At 43.4% G+C, this 12,217-nt stretch overlaps 1 protein-coding gene across 1 annotated transcript in view; it reads left to right on the top strand.

Moving 5' to 3' along the window:
* Nucleotides 1-742: 742 nt before the first annotated feature.
* Nucleotides 743-12,217, top strand: part of Reps2 (RALBP1 associated Eps domain containing 2) — a 321,626-nt gene continuing 310,151 nt past the window's right edge. Inside the window, exon 1 of the mRNA XM_050160594.1 lies at nt 743-885. The gene's annotated coding sequence lies outside the window, so the exon portion shown is untranslated. The remainder of the gene's footprint in view (nt 886-12,217) is intronic.

Below are 12,217 nucleotides of genomic sequence, written 5' to 3'. Positions count from 1 at the left end.
TAGTGTTTGTCACTATTATATTGTCTAGAGTAAGGAACAAGGTAGTGAAGGGTCTAATTAAGGCATGGATGCACGGAGAGGAATATGATAGAAGTCATTTTGCGAAGGATTGAGTACATCAATCATTGACCATAATAGCTGCCCTGGTCAGAATGAGCTAGGGAAAGAAATAGAACTGACCTGTCTATCACCAGTGAGCCCCTATGAGATAAAGCTCCAAATCCTTGCTTTTGATGCCTGACTAACTGCCACAGGTTCGCTTGCTGTCCTCTTTGTTCCTGTTACTTCAGGGGGTTAGCCACTCACCATAAATACCATGAATTTTGATTTTTGAACTTTTTTTTTCAAGACAGGGTTTCTCTGTAGCTTTGGAATCAGTCTTGGAACCCACTCTGTAGACCAGGGTAGCCTTGAACTCACAGAAATCTGCTTACCTCTGTTTCCTGAGTACAACATTGCCTTCTTTGGAGCCTGTAGTCTCACGGACACCTAAATACCTAAATAGCTTCTGTAAGCATTATGGCTCGAATGGAAGGGATCACTTAGGAGCCAAGGAATACTGAGTGTTACATCTCGGATGGAAGAGTATTCTGGCAGTCAGGGGGGAGGTGCAGGAAATACTGAGTGTTACATCTCAGATGGAAGAGTATGCTGGCAGTTGGTAGCCAGGAAGTAGCAGCTAACATAAGCCCTGCTCTGGGGAAAGGCTTCTTCCATGTAACAGCTGTGCTTTGGCAGGAGAGGGCTTCCTCAGCGAAGCTGTTACAGTTCGACTCCAGTGCCCGGGAGTGTAACAACTGCTCTGCTAAGGGGAAGGTTTCCCATTGGAAGTGTTACAGCCCGGCTCCACTCAGCTCCACAGCGGTTCATCTCTGACTTCCCCAGGTAAGTTGTAACCACTTGGTGCTGCTAGGGGAAGGCCTCCAGCAGTGAAAGTGTTACAGCCCCACCCCACCAGGCAAAAGAAGGTCTCACCTAAACCTTTTAGAGAGACTTTTGGGAGGGAGGAATCCAGAAGACTGACTGCCTCTGCCACTGGGCAGCTGCAAACTGAACAGGTGCAGGGCCTATATAGAGATCCACCTGCCTCTGCGTCCTGAGTGTTGGGATTAAAGGTGTGCACCATCACCACTGGGCCGTGCTTTTCATTTTTAATTTTTTTTCTTTGAGACAGCATCTCACTATGCAGCCAGTCCTGGTTGTCCTGGAACTCACTATGTAGATCAGACTGGCCTCAAACTTACCGAGTTCTGTCTGTTTCTTATGGTTTGTTTAGCCTGCTTTCCTATAGCACCCAGGACCACCAGTGCAGGGATGGCATCACCCACAGGGGCCTGGGCCCTCCTATGTCAATCACTAATTAAGAAAATGCCCTATTGGCTTTCCTATAGCCCGGTCTTACAGAGGCAATTTTTTCAATAGAGGTTTTTATGTCAAGTTGGCATAAAAACTAGCCAGCACATAGCTGGGCATATGCCTTTAATCCCAGCACCCAGGAGACAGAGGCTAGTGGATCTTTGTGAGTTCAAGGCCAGACTGGAAGACTGTGTTTCAGAAAACAAAACGAAACAAAAACTAGTCAGCATGTGGTACAATTTCTAATTGGTTTTAATAACAAAAACCTGGAGTCAGCTTTTAGGGGAATGAAAGCTGAAAGATTGGAGAAGCAGAGCAGCCAGCTGCTAGTTTTTACCTCTATGAAATTCTCAGACCGAATGGGGTATCCTGTCGCTCCAAGTCCTCAGACTGAATGCCAGGAGTTCCTCTCTCCGCCCAGCCATATCCCTTCCTGTCTGCACCTCCCTAGTGTTGGGATTAAAGATATGTGACTCCCAAATACTGGGACTAAAGGTGTGAGCCACCACAGCCTGGCTCTGTTTCTCTTTGAGACTGGATCAGTCCAGACTGTGTAGCCCAGGGTAGCCTTGAGCTCACAGAGATCCATCTGCCCCTGTCTCCTGAGTGCTGGGATTAAAGGTGTGTGCCACCACTGCCTGGCCTCTATGGCTAACTAGTGGCTCGCTCCACACTCGGATCCTCAGGCAAGCTTTGTTTTAGCATGAACTAAATATCACCACACCTGCACAACTGGTTAGACATTTTTCATGTGTGTGCTTGCTTAAATCTGAATCTTTCTCATGGGATCAACATTTACTTGGAAGTCCTACATAATTAGAGGATTGTTTATGTGAAGTGAGGAACTCAAACATTCTCAAAACATATGTATTTTATGGGGCTTTTATTGTGTTTTCTTCCTTCCTTCTTTCTTTTCTGCTTCCTTCTCCTTTTTCCTCAGTGTCAGCATCTCACGTGTCCTAGGCTGGTCTTGAATTTGTCTTGTAGCCAAGAATGACCTTGAACTTCTGCTCCTCCTGTCTCCTCCTGAGTTCTGGAATACTCCCTTGTCCGGCTCTGTTTCATTTTTTTGACTTTGTAAATAAATCCCAAGGACCTCTGAAAACTTAGAAACTCCAGAGCAGATTTTATGGGAGGAAAACCCATATAAAAACAAACAAACAAAAAAAAACTACTATTAGTGCTTATGCTGACAGCAAGCACACATAGCCTTAACAGAAGCCAACCATGCTCAACTTGACATGTAGAGATCACACATTAAGGAGAAAAGGAAGACTATTTGAACGATTTCCTTTGAAATGGGTATCCATTAAGAGTTATAACTGCAGGGGCTGGAAGATGACTTAGTGGTTAGGAGCACTTGTTCTTGCAGAGGACCAAGGTTCAATTCTCAGCACCCACATGGTGGTTCTCAACCATCCATAAATCAAGTTCCAAGATGCACATGACACAGACACACATGCAAGCAAAACACTAGTGCACATACACAAATCTTTAAAATATGAGTTTTCATGGTGGAGGGGAAAAGGACTTCCACAAATTCCCACATGTTGTAGCATGCCCACCTCCCCCAAATAAATCAAAATGTAATGAAGATTAAAAAAGAAGCCAGATGCAGTGGTGTGTGTTCTTTTAATCTCACCATAAGGAGACAGAGGGAGGCAGTTCTTTGTGAGTTTGAGGCCAGTCTAGTCTATGTAGTGAGTTCCAGGATAGCCAGAACTGCACAGTGAGACCTTGTCTCAAATTAACAACAACAACAACAACAAATTCTAACAGCACTTAATCTGAAAAAAATCAATTATTTAAAAATTTTAAAAATTTTTTTTGAAAGAAATGAATATGAAACACCCAGATGCAGGGTGGGACTGTTACTATTTGGAATGCCTATTTTTAATACCATAAATGGCTTAGTTCTCATTTCTTCTTGTTTGTCAGCTTGTGGTTAGCTTTGCAAGGCTAACATTTTCTTTAATGGCAGTTCTAAAATTGTAAGCGCAAGAATTTGGTCAGGAGCTTCCCCATTTCATAGGATATTTGAGAACTTCAAAACGGCATTGAAACTGGACCAAGAGGTGAGCATGGTAGTTCACACCTGCAATGCCAGCAGTTTGGCAGGTTGGCAGGCAGAGGCAGAAGGATCAGGAGTTTGAGACCTCTTTGCTACACAGTGAGTTTAAGATCATTCTGGATCATACAGTTATTCCTTATCTCAAAACAAACAAACAAACAAACAAACAAAATACCCCCAACCAACTACCAAAACAAAAACAAAAAGCAAAAAACCAAGACTGTTGCTTGAGGTTGTGAGGCTGAAGCCTGGATTGCCTTGGAGACCCCAAGATGTTAGGGATGCCAGAGTCGTGGGATACTGAGGAGAGCTGCTAACAGGGAGTGGAACCAGCCCACGAGAAAGCAGTGTGCTGCAGTCAACAAAGCTGAATAGAATTGGAGATATGGAGACTGTTTTGACATCAGATACAGAGTTGCAGAGTTTGCAGTTTGCCCAGCTGGTGTTGAGTTTTGCTTTTTTTCCCAGCATTTCCTCTCTGTGCTCCCTTCCCTATGTTTTAGAATGGTAACGTATATCCTGTAGTTTTTTTCTTTCTGCTACATGGGTCCCAGGGATTCTTAAAACATGGTTGAGACTGGGATAGGCTATGGGGACTTTTGAAGTTGGACTAAATGCATTTTTTTTAACAGGATATTGTTACAAGCTTATGGGGGCCAGGGAGTGGAATGTGGTAGTTTGAATGTAACTGGCCCCCGTAAGTACATAGGGAGCGGCACTATTGGGATATGTGGCCTTGTTGAAATAAATGTGCCCTCATTGAAGGGAGTAAGTCACTGTGGGGCAAGCTTTGACATCTCTTTTGTTTAAGTTTTGCTCAGTGTTAGAGACCGTTTCCTGTTACCTTCTGATCAGGATGCAGCTAGCGCCATGTCTGTCTGCACACCGCCATGTTGTGAACCTCTGAACTGAAACTATAAGCGACCCACCCCAATGAAATGTTTTCCTTTATAAAAATTGATGTGGTTGTTCTATCTCTTCACAGCAATAAAAACCCTAACTAAAACAGACTAAGAAGCCTGATATGGTCTTATGCACTGGTAATCCCAAACGTGAGCGACTGAGCAGGAAGATCATAAGTTCAGGGCCAGCCTGGACTACAGAACGAGACTATCTCAAAACTAACTAAATAAACTGAACTAAGAAGAAAAAAAGTAATGATATTTTAGTGCTTTTTAAAAAATGGCCTCCCTATGTAGCCCTGCCTGGCCTGGAACTATCAAAAATCCGCTTGTCCCTGCCTCCCAAACTGCTGGTATCACAGATGCATGGCACTGTGCCTGGCCCCTATATTCCAGTCTTTTAAGCTTCAAAGAGAGATGATGGCTTCTATGTTCTGTTCATCTTTTATAGTGTTGTGGAATATTTGTTTAACTAGGCAACAATGCTTAGGTTTGCTTATGTTGCAGAGTATTGATTTAACTATGTAAAGGTGTGTTACATTTGTTTACGTTGCGTTCATTTAATAATGTAAAGGTGTGTTGTTTTGCCTGCCTAAGGCACCTGATTGGTTTAATAAAAAGCTGAATGGCCAATAGCTAGGCAGCAGAGGGACACACGGGGCTGGCAGGCAGAGAGAGTAAGTAGGAGGAGGGATCTGGGCTCGAGAGGAGAGAACCAGGGAAAAAGAAAGGGAGGCTCCCTGACTACCCAGCCAACCAGGTAGCCACCAGCCAGCCAGACACAGAGTAGGACAAACAGAATGTAGTAAAGGTAAAAAGGGTAAAAAGCCCTGAGGCAAAATGTAGAGGAAGAGAAACAGGTTAAAATAAGTTATAAGAAGCTGGGCGGTGGTGGCACACGCCTTTAATCCCAGCACTCGAGAGGCAGAGGCAGGCCGATCTCTGTGAGTTCGAGACCAGCCTGGTCTACAAGAGCTAGTTCCAGGACAGGCTCCAAAACCACAGAGAAACCCTGTCTTGAAAAGAAAAAAAAATAAGTTATAAGAGGTAGTGGGGCAAGCCTAAACTAAGGCGGAGCATTCATAACTAAGAAAATGTCTCCGTGTCATGATTTGGGAGCTGTTTGCCCAAAAGAAAGCCTGATACATTATAGGAATAGGAAATACATGGGAGATTTCTTTTTATTATTTTCAAGACAGGGCTTCTTTGTGTAGCCCTGGCTGTCATAGAATTGACTCTGCAGACCAGGCTGGCCTCGAACTCACAGAGATCTGCCTGACTTTGCCTCCCAAGTGCTAGGATTGAAGCATGCACCATCACCACCCAGCTGAGAATTTTTTTTGTATAACCTTACTAAAATAAGTCTCTCTCTTTTCTAGATAAGGTCTTACACACAATTCTGGCTTGCCTGGAGTTCACTGTAAGATTAGACTGCCTTTGAACTCACAGAGCTCCATCTGGAGTGCAGGGACTATGAGAGTGTGATATCACACTGGGCTAAGTTTTTTTTTTTTTTTTTTTTTTTTTTTTTTTTTTTAACAAACAAACAAACCACAAGATCTCAGGCAGCCCAGGCTGGCTTTGAGCTCACTGTGAAGGTGAGGATGACCCCAAACGCCTGATCCTTCTGTTTCCAGTCACAATCCACCATTCCTAGCCTCTTCTTTATTTAGTTCACATCACTATACACAGTAATGGGAACTCACTTGCTTTTGTTTCTTGTCTCCCTTGCTCTCCTTCTCCAATCCATTGCTCCTCCACTGGCCCCTTTTCTCCCACACCGCCCTTCCTCTTCCATGCCACACGTAGTCTTTTATTACACTGTTTGATTCCTCCCTCCCCTCCCCAGCCTTCCCTTAAAATCTTCTTTCCTTTTCTATTTTTCTATATCTGTATATATTATCATGACATATACTTCTCACCCCTTACGTATATACATGCATATGAAAATTAAAATCTAGGATCTTTGTATGAGGAATGGGTGTGATATTTCTCTTTCTGAGTTTGAGATATGTTGCTCAAGACAATTTACAGTTTCATCTACTTCCTGTGAAATTCATGACTTCATATTTTTATGACTGGATAAAATCCCATTTTCATTATCCACTCACCAGCTGATGGGCATCTAGGCTGTTTTTATTTCCTGGCTTTTGTGAAAAGAGCAGCAGTGGACATAAACCGAGCAAGGGTCTCTGTGACAGGATATAGTCATTTGAGAATATGCCCTGGGATGGTATAGCTGGTCATACACTAGTTCTAGTTCTATTGTAGTTGCGCGTGTGTGAGCACATATTTATGTGTTCATGCATGTGTGTATGTGAATATGTGTGCATGTATGTGTATGCCTGTAGAGGCTAGAAGACAATCTCAGCTGTTCCTTAGTTGCCATCTACTTTGTTTTTTAAATTATTATTATTTTTATTATTTATTTATTTATTTATTTATTAATTAAGCATACAGTGGTCTGCCTGCATATGTCCCTGCAGGCCAGAAAAGGGCAGCATATTTCATTACAGATGGTTATGAGCCACCATGTGGTTGCTGGGAATTGAACTCAGGACCTTTGGAAGTGCAGCTGGTGCTCTTAACCTCTGAGCCATCATCTCTCCAGCCCCTGATTTTTTAATTATTTTATTTTATTGCTTAAAAAATACCAGTCCAAATTCCCACTTCCTCCCCTCCTCACACTCCCCTCCCACTCCCTCCATACCCCCTCTCCCTACTCCCTTCAATCTTAAGAGAGGGCAAGGCCTCCTGCCCCATGGGAAATCCAAGGCCCTCCCCACTACATCCAAGTTGAGCAAGGTATACATCCAAAGAGAATAAGATCCCCCAAAGCCAGTCCGTGTTTTTCATTTTTTCGTTTATTTATTCAGTGTGTGTTCTCATATTCATGTATATGTACATATACTTGTCTGCGGGTGTGCAGAGGTTGATGGTCACTGTTTGCTTCAACCACTGCCCACCTTAGTTTTGGAGGTAGGGTCACTCACTGCATCCATAGCTCGCCAATTTGGCTGGATTGGCTGGCCAGTGAACTCTAGGGATCCACCTGTCTCTCTACCTCAGTGCTAGGGTTACAAGTCCTTTCCTGACGGAACCATCTCCTCAGCCCCAGTTTAGACATCTGATCAGCCTACTTCTCTCTCTTGAGTCCTGGGGTTAGAGGCATGGGTGCTGGGACTGAACCCAGAGCTTTGTGCTCTACCAACTGAGCTCTGTTCCCAGCCTTGTGATTTTTTTTTTTCAATACAGTGTTTCTCTGTATGGCCCTGGCTGTCCTAGCCTTGTGATGTTTAAGACAGCCTCTCACTATGGAACCTTGGCAGGCCGTGGAGAGCAGACTGGTCTTGAATTTGCTGCAGTCTTGTTGCCCCTGCCTCCAGAGTGCTAGAACCACAGCAAGATCTTACAATAAGATCATCCGAGGGGCTGGAGTGATGGCTCAGTGGTTAAGAGCACGGACTGCTCTTCCAGAGGATCCTGGTTCAATTCCCAGTACCTACATGGCAGCTCACAACTGTCTGTAACTCCAAGATCTGACACCCTCACATAGGCATACATGCAGGCAAAACACCAAGTCACATGAAATAAAGATCATCCTGTCCGAGGTAGGCTCTAAGTCTAATGACAGACATCTCCTTTAAAGAGACAGGAAAGGATCACACAAAGGCACATGGGGGAGTAGGCCATGTGAAGTTGGAGTCAGAGACTGGATCTCCATGACCCAAGCAGTGCCAGGGACTTCCCCAGACACCTCAAGCTCGGGGACAGGAACCAACTCTGGCAGTTCAGGTTCCTGGATTCTAGAACAGTGAGAGAAGAGGACTGACCATGTAGTTCAGTGAGTAGAGTACTTGCCTACCATGCATGAAGCCCTTGGTACCATCCCCAGCACCGTATAAACCAGGAAATATGGTGTATCCTTGTACCTTGGAGGTAGAGGCCGAGGGATTGGATCTTCCTGGTAATCTTTGCTGCATAGTTCACGGCCAGCCTGAGACACATGAGATTCTGTCTTACTGAATATAATAGATGGAGGAAAATGATAAAGTATTGAATTGTGTTGTGAATATATTGCAACAGATTCCCCAAAAGGAGTGAAGATGAACTAGACTGATGGCCATTGTACCACACACTGATGTCACATTGATAATTCTATTCTGTCATACTAAATTCTACACAGCATAGAAGATACCAGTTAACAAGTCTTCCCCTGCAAAGGGGAGATGAGCAAGCTTTCAAATGGTCAATGTGAGGAAGAATCCAGTGAAACCAGGGAGATCCAATTACAGACAGATGGTTTGCTCCTCAGAAATCCAAGACATCCTTTACATAAGATTTTTTTTTTTCGAGACAGGGTTTCTCTGTAGATTTAGAGGTTGTTCTGGAACTAGCTCTTGTAGACCAGGCTGGCCTCGAACTCACAGAGATCCACCTGCCTCTGTCTCAAGGCGTGCGCCACCACCGCCCGGCTTCGTCCCTGCCTTTTAAAAAGGGAGTTTTTAGCTGAGTGTGTAGCTAGGACTGATGGTTTTGCCCGTACCTCCTGAATGCTGACATTACAGGTTTGAGACACTGCTAAGGCTCAAACCCAGGCTTCAAGATACTAGGAAAGCACTCTACCTACACCCCAAGCTTTCCCAGTCTCTCTTCTGGTTTTCTTTTAAGACAAGGTCTCATTACGTAGTTCAAGTTGACCTTGAATTTAAAATCCTCTTGCCTCTTCTGTCTCCTGAGTGCTAGAACAGTTGTAACATTCTTTTATCTGCTTAATATTTTGATTCTTTTTTTCTTTGAATCACTTTCTTTTGTTTTGTTTTGAGACAGGGTTTCTCTCTGTAACCCTGGTTGGCCTAGAACTCAGTTTATAAATCAGGCTGGCCTTGAACTCACAGAGACCTACCTACCTCTGTCTCCCAAGTGCTGGGATTAAAGGAGTATACCACTCCTCCCAGTTTAAAACACTTTTCTGATAGTGACCAAAATAGACTTTTCTTAGTCATCCTTTAATCAAATCTGACAGTCTCTTTTTCCCAAACCATTCTAAAACCTTGTAAGACTCATTAGCTAGCATATGCACACAAGGATATGTGTGTGTGTGTGTGTGTGTGTGTGCGCGCGCGCGCGCTGTAGCCCCTGCCCAGCATATTCAAGGCCTCGGGTTACACCCTCATCACAACTGAAAATTAATGTATATATTCTTGTTCCTTCAGCCTCATTTTGTGGGAATAGAAATTGTTATGATTTGCAATGTTCCCCTGGGTCCAGCTTCATTCAAAATCAGATAGGTTGGTTTTGAGAAACATAATTTATTTATAATAGATCATAGCCTCCAGCTGTCATGCTTGTGGTGAAACTGCTTATACTCCAATTTGGAAATAAAACACTGTAGTCAGCATTTGACTTTGGGAAAGTTACATGAATTTATTTGAGGAGAGGTTTTGCTTTCTCGCTTTTTTTTTTTGATCTATTTGAAGACTTCGTACATGAGTACACTGTGTTTACATTATTTCCACCCCTCCCTCACCTTCCTCAATTCTTTGTTCCCCTAACCACCTCCTCTCAAATTCATGACTTGTTTTTCTATAATTATTTTTATTATATGTATTTTGAGACAGTGTCTCACTCTATACCCCGGGCTGGCTAGAACCCACTATCTAGCCCAAGATGGTCTCAGACTCACAGCAGTCTGTCTGCCTCGCTTCTGAAGTGCTGAGATTATAGGTAGGAGCCATCATGCCCGGCTGTGTATTTGCTTTTTAACAGTGAAACTGGACCAATTTTGGCTAAATATGCACCTCAAATGGATCTGTTTCATCATGGAAATCTTTTAGACAACAGACTGAGATACCATCTTCCCCCTCCTTCAGTTCCTTCCTCCCCCTTCTCCTCCTCTCCTCCCCCCTCCTTTTTTAAAATTGATTTTTATTGAGCTCTACATTTTTCTCTGCTCCGCTCCCTGCCTCTCTCCTCCCCTTCAACCCTCCCCCAAGGTCCCCATGCTCTCAATTTTCTCAGGAGGTCTTGTCTTTTTCTACTTCCCATGTAGATTAGATCTATGTAAGTCTCTCTTAGTGTCCTCATCGTTGTCTAAGTTCTCTGGGATTGTGATTTGTGGGCTGGTTTTCTTTGCTTTATGTTTAAAAACCACCTATGAGTGAGTACATGTGATAATTGTCTTTCTGTGTCTGGGTTACCTCACTCAATATGATGTTTTCTAGCTCCATCCATTTGCCTGCAAAACTCAAGATTTCGTTTTTTCTGCTGTGTAGTATTCCCCACTCCCATTTTAATAGTGTCTTGCTATGTAGCAGTCTGGCCCATAATTCTATGTAGCCCAGGTTGGTATTGAACTCATGGTAACCCTCCTGTTTTAGTCTTGTGCTGTTAGGATTACAGGTATGAATCATCATGCCTGGCTCACTTTTCTTCCTTTTAAGTGTTATTATTATTATTATTTTTTATTGGTTTTCAGAGACAAGGTTTCTCTAGCTTTGGAGCCTGTCCTGGAACTTTCTTTGTAGACCAGGCTGGCCTTGAACTCACAGAGATCCACCTGTCTCTGCCTCCCAAGTGCTTGGATTAAAGGTGTGTGCCACCACTGCCTGATTTAAAAGTTTTATTATTGTTGTGATTATTTGAGGCAGGGTACCAACCTGTAGTTTAGACTGACCTGGAACTCACTATGTAGTCCAAAATGACTTTGGACTTGGGGTAATTTTCCTGTTAAAACTCCCCAAATACTGGGAGTACAGATATGAGTAACAATACCCGCCAGATAACTGCTTCTTTGTTGTTTGGAGACAGGGTCCCCCGCAGCCCAGGTTGTTTCAAATTCCCTATACAGCCAACGATGATCTTGAACTCCTGATCCTTCTATTTTTACTCCCCGAGTACTGGGATTACATGGACCATTGTGTCTGCTTAGATAACGTTATTTAAAGGGTATTAAGTCAGGCTTTAGAAAGGACAGATTGAAAGCATTTCGATACTTGCCCAAATAGATTCAGGAATGTCAAATAAGAGTATGTACAGGGTATGACATCATTAACCATCATGGAAATAGAATTAAAGCTCAATTAAGATAGCATTCTAATAAGTAACATTAAAAACAACAAAAAGCAAACTGACACCAGATGTAGTGGAATGTACCTATACTGTCAGAATTTGGGAGGTTATAGAGAGTTCAAGGCCAGCCTGGAATATGTAATGAGTCTCAGGCTAATTTCAGCTGCCTCAGGACTCTCTTTCAAAAGCAGCAGCAGTAGCAGCAGCAGCAGCAACAGCAGAAGCAGAAGCAGTGAAAACACAACCCATATGAACAAAAATCCCCCCAAATGCAGCCATTGGAAAGGATGTGAAAAGGAATTTTATTTTTATTTTATTTTTTTATTCATGTATGCCTATATACCATTTGCATGCCCGGTACCCACAAAGGGTAGATGAGGGTGTTGGAATTTGAGTCACAGTCATTTGTGAGCTGCCATGTGGTGCTGGAAAGCAAACTTGGGCCCTCTAGAAGAGCAGCCAGTATCTCTTCATGGAGGAGCCATCTTCTCCGTCCCAATGGAATTTTCTTGAACTGCTGGTAGGAATTAAAATCGTATGATTGGGGAGAACATTTTATAGGTTCTCAATCCTAACTGTACTGCTAATGAGGACCCACAAATCATATCTAGAAAAAGAGTCCTGGAAACATTTGCCCGTGGCAAACTATACAAAAGGAGCTGGGAAGATGGCTGAGTGGGCAAAGTGTTTGCCGCATAAGCACAAAGACCTGGGTTTGAATTCCCAGCACTCACATGAAAAGCCAGGGGAGGCAGAGACAAGTGGATCCCTGTAGCTCAATGGGCAACCAAACTAGTCAGATCAATGAGCAATGGCC

Source organism: Alexandromys fortis, unplaced genomic scaffold (genome assembly GCF_014885135.2).
Source record: "Alexandromys fortis isolate MF-2015 unplaced genomic scaffold, M_Fortis_MF-2015_v1.1 scaffold_120, whole genome shotgun sequence".
Taxonomy (NCBI): Eukaryota; Metazoa; Chordata; class Mammalia; order Rodentia; family Cricetidae; genus Alexandromys; species Alexandromys fortis.
The sequence above is the reverse complement of the archived record's forward strand: the minus strand, read 5'-3'. Positions and strand labels throughout refer to the sequence as shown.